Raw genomic sequence first — 8,135 nt, 5'->3', positions numbered from 1 at the left:
AGACACATCGGATGAGGAGTTAGTCTGGGGTGAACATAGAAGTGATGGTGAGCTTAGTTTTGGCCAGGTTGAGTGTGAGCTCCAGAGAGGGCAACCTGGAGGAGACAGCAAGCAGACAGCAAGCATTTAGGGAATTTTTGTAGCACAGGAGAGAGGCTGGACCTGGAGCTACAGGTTTAGGGGGCCTTGCATGGAGATGACTGAAGCCTTGAAAATGGTGAGGTTATGGACAAAGTCTAGGGTGAAACCCTTCTCCAAAGAGCTCTTTTACTGCTGTTTAATATTTCATGTGGTTGTTTGGCTTCCCTGTTTGATTGCAAACTTAACTGCTCTTCCACTTTCTCAAAGGTGACTTGGGAAATTGCCTCTCTCAGCTTCAGTTTCCTCAACTCTCAAATGGGACTAATAATACCTACCACATAGACGGTTGGGAGGACGAAAAGAGATCATCTCCTGGAGCGATTAGCATCGTGCCTGGAATGAGGCAGGTACACAATGAACACTGAATGTCGCCTCGATGTTATTTATTTGATTCAAAACTAAGAAGTGTTCTTGCATACCTGCCAGGTGTATAAGCACTTCCTATTCACTCAGGGTACGTGACAGTGGGGTGGAGGGGTTGAGGTGGGGACTCTAGTCCTATAACTTCCTCCTGTCCAACCCTGAGGTCACTTCCTAACTAAGCTTGGGAGAACTGCCCCGTTCCTGGTTTATATCTGTCCCTCCCACATAGGAGGGGAATGGTAGATTGCTGCAGATTCAACTGAAAATAGTCTTTTCCAGTTGCCACGGCCCACATACTGCTCTGAAGCCCGTCTCTAGCACAGATATCCAGGTCTCTTTGCTCCTAGCGGGACTGCCCCAGCTGGACACATGGGCGGTTGTCAGAGGGCTGGCGGGCCCTTGAACAAAAGAGAGAAGCAGCAGGGACTCATCTTTCTTGGAAACCAGCCTTAGGCAGCCCAGGATCCCACAGTCTTCCCACATTCTTTGCTTTTTCTGCTGGGATTTGAGGTCACCCCCTCCCCTCAGGAGACACCCACGTGGATCTGACCATTGTGATTTGCTCTCCCCTAGTCTGTGCTCCCAGGGAGGGGAGGCGAAGAAGAGTTTAATTAGGTCTCTGAGTTTCCTGATGCCAGCAAGAGTGACCTCAGGTTGTCTGATGTGTGAGTGAGTAGCTTTGGGCTAGTTTCGAATTATTTTTAGGACTATAAGAAATCAGCTCTGAGACCTGAGTCATGAGCAGGCTTGCAGGAATGTGTGGACGTGGAGCTCTTGGCCCCTGGCATGAAGGGGAAGGAGGGTCTTGCCTTGACCTTGCAGCTTTTCCCTCTCAGAAGCCGAGCAGACAACCCTACAGGGCACTCAGGGTGTACAGGGTATGCGTCCTTTTAGAAATGCAGCCCTTCTCACCCCACGCCCATCCCATTTCCCCACCAATTTTTTCTAAGCTATTTTGAAACAGCCATGAAAAGGTTTAGAACTGGTTTAAATTCAGGTAACAGTGATGATTCTCTGTTTTCCAAGACCTGGGAAGCCAGCTGTGCCCTTAAAGCCAAGGAGAAGACTGGATTTAGCTATTGCTGGGAAAATAGCAACTATTTCTCCCACAATCCTGGTTTGGCAACATACAAACATGCCTTCAGAGATCTCAAAGAAAAACTCAGATTAAAAAAAAATAAATTTTGACCTAACTTCAATTTACAGAGCAGGTACAAGGCTAGGACAAAGGATTTCACTCAAATAAGGCAGACCTCAAAAATATTGCAGGTTTGGTTCCAGAAAAAAGAATATCAAAGAAAGCAAGACACTCTAATTTTTGTTGCTTCTTAGTGCACATCAAAGTTATGTTTACACTATAGTCTATTAAGTGTGCAATAGCATGACTAAGAGAGCATATATAACTTAATTAAAAATACTTTATTGTTAAGAATGCTAACCATCACCTGAGCCTTCATAATCTTCTTGCAATAGTAACATTAAAGATCACTGATCACAATCACTGTAACGAATATAATAATGATGAAAAAGTTTGAAATACTGCGAGAATTACCATAACGTGACACAGAGACATGAAGAGAGCAAATGCTGTTAGAAAAATGGCGCCGATAGACTTGCCTGACGCAGAGTTGCCACAAAACTTCAATGTGTAAAAAACACAATATCTGTGAAGTCCAGTAAAGCCCAATACGCAAGGTCTGCCTGTACCCCAAGTGTTAACATTCTACTATATTGGTTTTATCATTTTCTCTCTCACCACATGTACTGATACAGGGTAAGACTGAAACAATACTGTTCCTTAATCTGCAGACTTTATTCAGTTGTCATCAATTTGCCTATAAAGTCCTTTATAGCAAAAGAAAATCCAGGACTATATTATTCAGTTGTTGTGTCACTTTAGTCTGCTTTACTTTTTTTTTTAAAATTAATTAATTAATTTATTTATGGCTGCGCTGGGTCTTTGTTGCTGTGCGTGGCTTCCTCTAGTATTGGTGAGTGGGGGCTACTCTTCGTTGCGGTGCGCGGGCTTCTCATTGTGGTGGCTTCTCTTGTTGTGGAGCACGGGCTCTAGGCGCGTGGTTTTCAGCAGCTGTGGCTCGCGGGCTCTAGAGCTCAGGCTCAGCAGTTGTGGCGCACACGGGCTTAGTTGCTCCGTGGCATGTGGGATCTTCCCGGACCAGGGCTTGAACCCGTGTCTCCTGCATTGGCAGGCGGATTCTTAACCACTGCGCCACCAGGGAAGCCCGTCTGCTTTACTTTTGAACAGTTACTGAGTATCTCTTTGCATTCATGATATTGACATTTTTTCATAGTGCAGATGTTTGTAGAGCGACCCTTCCTTCGGGTTTGTCTGATGTTTCCTTGTGGTCGCATTCCGGTCGTACGTATGCTCTGGGCAGTAACACCGAAGCTGTGGTGCTGGGTTTTTCTCAGGGCACCGTATCAGGAGGCCCGTGTTGCTGTCCCTTTGTTTCATCACCAGGGATGTCAGCTTTGATCAGTTGGTTAAGGGGGGATAGGCCAGATGTCTCCACAGTAAAGTGACTTAATTTTCCCTTCTGTAAGGTTACTTTGTAATTAATAAGAATCCTGGGGGGAGATACTTTGAGTTGGTCTATAGACTCCTCTAAATTTCACCCGCTAATTTCAGCATCCATTGATGATTCTGGCCTGAATCTATCATTATGATGATGGTTGCCAGGTGCTGGTTTTCTAAATCCATTATTCCTTTTACATTTATTTGTTGGTTTTCTAGTGTAAGGAAGAACTTTCTCACTTATCTATCTATCTATCTATCATCTATCTATCTACCTATCTATCATCTCAGTTTTTAAAAGCAAAACAGCATGTTAACTAAAAAACCCCAATGTATTCCCACAGTGGGTGTCCTTCCTTGAGCCCTCACTGACGCAAACGTGTCCAGGCCGGTCTGGTGAGCTGGGGGCCGGCAGGAGTCAGCTCACAAGAATGGAACTGCACTGGGGCTCTGAGTGTGATGGAGGATTCGTGCTGGCCTCTGATAAGGGGCAGGGTGTGGAGGGCAGCAGGCAGGGATTGAAGGAATTGTCCTGTGTGAGACACCATGAACCTAAGAATGGGAACGGCAGGCATGTGTGTCCCTAGGACAAAGCAGGGCTCACAGTGGGGGACAGGGGAGTTTCATATTCTGGGCACACGGCCCCCTGTGCTGTAGGACCATACAACCTGGCAGCAGTGGCTGTGTCGGAAGATGGGGACACTGGGGTCTCACTTGGGTAGCACCAGTGACTCTCACGCGGGCTTTCGGGAGGACGGGAGCGGGACAGAGTCAGAACATGGCCCACAAGCCTGACGGTGGGGAGGGTCACCTACTCTGGGTACTTCCAGAGGTGACTTTGTGGGAGTCCAAGGTCTTATATGAGCAGGTCAAGACAAAAGCGAGTTCAATGTCAGAGGCCGGAGAAGCCATGGGACACTGGAGTTCCAATCCACACAGCACTTTCAGCCTGGCCAACAGTCCCTGAAAAACGATACTCAGTTGCACTAGGGGCTTGCTTGGATTCAGAGCAAACCAAACTGATGAGCTGCTCCGTCTGCCAGCCTCCCATGCTTGTCAGCACAGTTTGGTTGTCTCCTGCTCATTCGTGGCTGCTTCCCTGGGTTCTGAATGGCAGAGGACGGGTCCTCCTCCTCCAGAATTACGTATACCCGAGGGGACTAACTCGGAACGAGGCGCTGGCAAAGGGGGACGAATGCACGACAGAACAGCACCCAAGAACGATGTAAAATGAGGAGACGTGGCAGTACAAGGGAAGAAGCTTCACCACATCCACCAATTAGCTCCCCAGGAAATACTCCATCTTTCATTTAATTGAAGACCAGACCATTATTATCTCTGGCACGAGAAGGAGTTATGCTAAAGAAAATGTACAGTGGTATTATCAGCGACTCAGAAATAAATTACACTTTGGTTCAGTTGAATTTAGTTTCCTAAATTACACTTTGGTTCTATTTGGGTATCATATCAAATCAGGCCATGTGCACCTGTCTGTGAGAGTGAAGAAATGCTACGTGAGAAAGCCTTAATTTGAAATGCTGGGTGCCTTGTCCGCTGTGTACACTTTAGCAGTTTTCACTTGGAAGTTGATGGTGATGCAGTGTTTCCTACAATACGGTCTTTACATCAGGCTTTCGAAGAAATCTTTTCGAAGGTTTACAATGAGGGACACCTCGAATGTCACTTCTGAAGTGATTTTTGGGAAGCTTTGAGATAAGCCAATCTGCACTCCTACAGCTGGGCTGGAGGATGCCCCCAGGGCCTCAGACTCCTGCCTGGCCACCAGAGGCTACCTGATCTGGTCCCTCTTTTCAGGGTGGTGATGGGCACAGTTGTCTGATCACCTGCCCTTGGAAGCTGTGTGTGTGATGGCCTCTGAGCTCCCCTGTGCAGAGGTCATCCCTCCTGGATCAGGGAGTCACGTGGAGTCACAGAACAGCTGTCAGAGCTTGACCCGGCCGGCAGGGACCTTCCCACAGAGTTATTACAATTCAGTTTCAGTAAATATTTAATGGCAGTCAGTACCAGAACAGAAGCTCTGGGATGAGAGTTCAGGAAGTACAAACAGGACCTGCCTTCAAAAGATGGACAACCTAGTTGAGATTCAAGTAACATTTATTGAGGAAAAATGGGAGAGAGTGAACAGAGCTTGGGGCTGGAACCACCGGATTTTGTGTCTGTGTTTTGATCTTGTCACTTATGGGTTTCAGGCCCCCAGTAGGACCTTTCAGGGCCTCCATCCACACGGGGCTTCCGTGTCTCCATCATACATGGAGAATAACCATTCTTACCGCATGGGTTTCTTGTAAAGATTCATGGGAGACTAGACAAAAAGCACTCAGCATGGTGTCTGGCCCAGAATAAGAGCTCAGTAAACAATAGCTGGTTTTTTGAGGGCTTTCACATGCTGGGCACGTTTACCTATGTGGCCTCCCACACCCCGCTGAGCAGGGTGTTATTATCATGCCCCATTTACAGATATAGAAACTCAAGGCCAGAGAGGCCAAGGGCTTGCTTTTAGTTAGCGGTTCATCAGCGGTAGGGCTGTACTTGAGGGCCCACCTCCTGGCACCTGACTTGACGCCATCCTCACTCTGACACGACTGGCCCTTGTGGTGTCATGATCATCTATGGAGAAGAAATACTCTGGCATCTTCTCAGCAAACATACCACTAATAACCATGATCTCTTACCTTTGTATAATCCCTTTAACTTTCCAAAGTGCTTTTACATCTAGTATCATTGGACCCCCTCCACTCCAAAAAGGAGTCTTCTCTGTTCAACTTGCAAAATCAACTTCTGCCAGGACTTGTTCTGCCTGAAAGACTGAAGCATGGCAGAATAAATGTTCTGGACCGTGTCTTTTTCAGCCTGGGCAGCGAATAGGGTGGTTTTCTTTCTGGGCTGCAAAGGCTCTGTTTTTATTTTGGCTTTTGTGCAGCACCCCTAACCCAGCCCGCCCCACTTCAAGCTTCTTCCTGCTCTACATCATGAACTAGGGGAGTGTTTCCTATTTTCTTCAATACTTTGAAAGCCTCAGACTCATCTTGGGATGAAGCAGAAGTCACATTGGTAGGATGCTTGGACCAATCTCTCGTCCTTACCTCCCTTGGAATACACACATGTGCACATGTGTGTACACCTGCTGCTTCCCAACTGCCCTAATGAATAAGGCTCAGTGAACACGAATTGATGAAGCTCCACAGAAGTCTGCCAGTTCATGTTTATGACTCCCTTCTAGGAGCTCAAATGTTGATTATCCACGTGTCTCATCTCCATCTCCTTCAACTTGGCTCAGGGGTGCTCCCATTAATATCTTATAGTCACTAGACACATTATCTTCCTTCTCTTTGAGCGAAGTTATTTTTCAAACACTAAGCACAAATAATCATTCAAGAAACTTTGCAAAAACAGCGTTTATGAAAACCATACAATTCAAAATCTATTTTAGAAGCTTTTACAAAAAGCAGGAAATTTAGCGGTGGAAGCAGGTGCTGCATTCTTTTCATGATAAATGGCGGTGCCTGCCCGGGCGAGAGTGGGGTGGGAGGCTGCCTGACTAGTCCCGGATAGAGTGGTACCAGAAGGTTTTCCAAACACAGCCTCCAAACCAAAATGCCCTTAGACTCAAGCAGCTCTGACCATAAAGGTAAGAATGAGAGGTGTGTTTTGCTGGTCTGAGATTTGTAAGAAGTGCAGTCAAGTAAGCAGTTGATTTAGTATCTCACTCCCTCCCCTTGCAGAATTTACCATTTGACATTTGGTGCCTGTGACCTCAGCAGGAGTTCCAATGACAAAGTAACCCCTGTGTTGACTGAAGAGGCCATATCTGGGGTCTGGAGTGTCCCCGAAGTGTCTTTGAAAGAAATGTCTTGAAATCAAAAGCCATCTGCTACGGGAAAACTCTGTTTTTTTTTTTTTGTTTTACCCCCAGGAATCACTAGGTTCCTAGTGGAGGAGTCCAAGAAGAAGAACAAGACTGACAACAACCATAGCTATCACTTTCCAGAACTTCCTGAGCCACAGACTTCACATACATTATCTTGTTCATCTCATAGCAATCCAGTGAGGTGGGGATCATCCTTATGCCCATTTTCCAGTGGGGGAAACTGAGTCTCACAGTGGTTACGTCCCACGTGGACAGTCTGTCAGCTGGTGAGTGGCAGAGCCAACATTTAAACCCCACACCGTTTGGTTTGGTTCTACATCCCATGCTTTACCTCCTTACTTCACACTGCATTCCTGGACCCCTTCCAGCCATTAGCCCCCCCACCCAAGGGGAGCCACACTCCTGACTTCCATAGCAGAGGTTAGTCCTTCTGTATTTGCACTTTATGTAAATGGAATCATGCAGTGTGTGCTCTTTGGTGTCTGGCTTCTTTCACTCAACATTAAGTTTGTGAGATTCACCCATGTTATTGAGTATGGTTGTTGATCATTGGTATGCTCTTGGCCGTACAGAATTCCATTGTGTGACTATGCTTCAGTTTATGTATCCATTCTATTATTGATGGACTTTGAATTGTTTCTTTTTCTTGGCTATTACACAAAGCTGTATTATGCATATATAAACTTTTAAGGTTGTAGATAAAAGAATCTATATAGACAATCATATCATCTGTGGATGATGAGAATTTTTTGGTTTTTTTTCCGCTTTCCAGACTTTATATGTTTTCTTTCTTTTCCTTTTTCTTCCTGATTTTAAAAGCCTTCACTGTTTCACCATTAAAAATAATTTTGTGTAGGTTTTGGTTAGACTCCCCTTATCGGATTAAGGAAATCCCTTTTGATTCTGAGCTAGTTAACTTTTTTTTTGCAGTATGTGGGCCTCTCACTGTTGTGGCCTCTCCCGCTGTGGAGCACAGGCTCCGGACGTGCAGGCTCAACGGCCATGGCTCATGGGCCCAGCCGCTCTGCGGCATGTGGGATCTTCCCGGACCGGGGCACGAACCTGTGTCCCCTGCATCGGCAGGCAGACTCTCAACCACTGCGCCACCAGGGAAGCCCCTGAGCTAGTTAATTTTTTAAATCATAAATAGATGTTTTGAATGTCATCGAATGTGTTTTCTCTGTCTTTTGAAATAACCATATTGTT

At 46.1% G+C, this 8,135-nt stretch overlaps 1 protein-coding gene across 1 annotated transcript in view; it reads left to right on the top strand.

The window, feature by feature from the left end:
• The first annotated feature begins 406 nt into the window (after positions 1-406).
• Positions 407-8,135, top strand: part of SUSD4 (sushi domain containing 4) — a 180,836-nt gene continuing 173,107 nt past the window's right edge. The window contains exon 1 of the mRNA XM_081224262.1: positions 407-488. The gene's annotated coding sequence lies outside the window, so the exon portion shown is untranslated. The remainder of the gene's footprint in view (positions 489-8,135) is intronic.

This window comes from Mesoplodon bidens (genome assembly GCF_964165515.1).
Source record: "Mesoplodon bidens genome assembly, chromosome: 2".
Taxonomy (NCBI): domain Eukaryota; kingdom Metazoa; phylum Chordata; class Mammalia; order Artiodactyla; family Ziphiidae; genus Mesoplodon; species Mesoplodon bidens.
The sequence above is the reverse complement of the archived record's forward strand: the minus strand, read 5'-3'. Positions and strand labels throughout refer to the sequence as shown.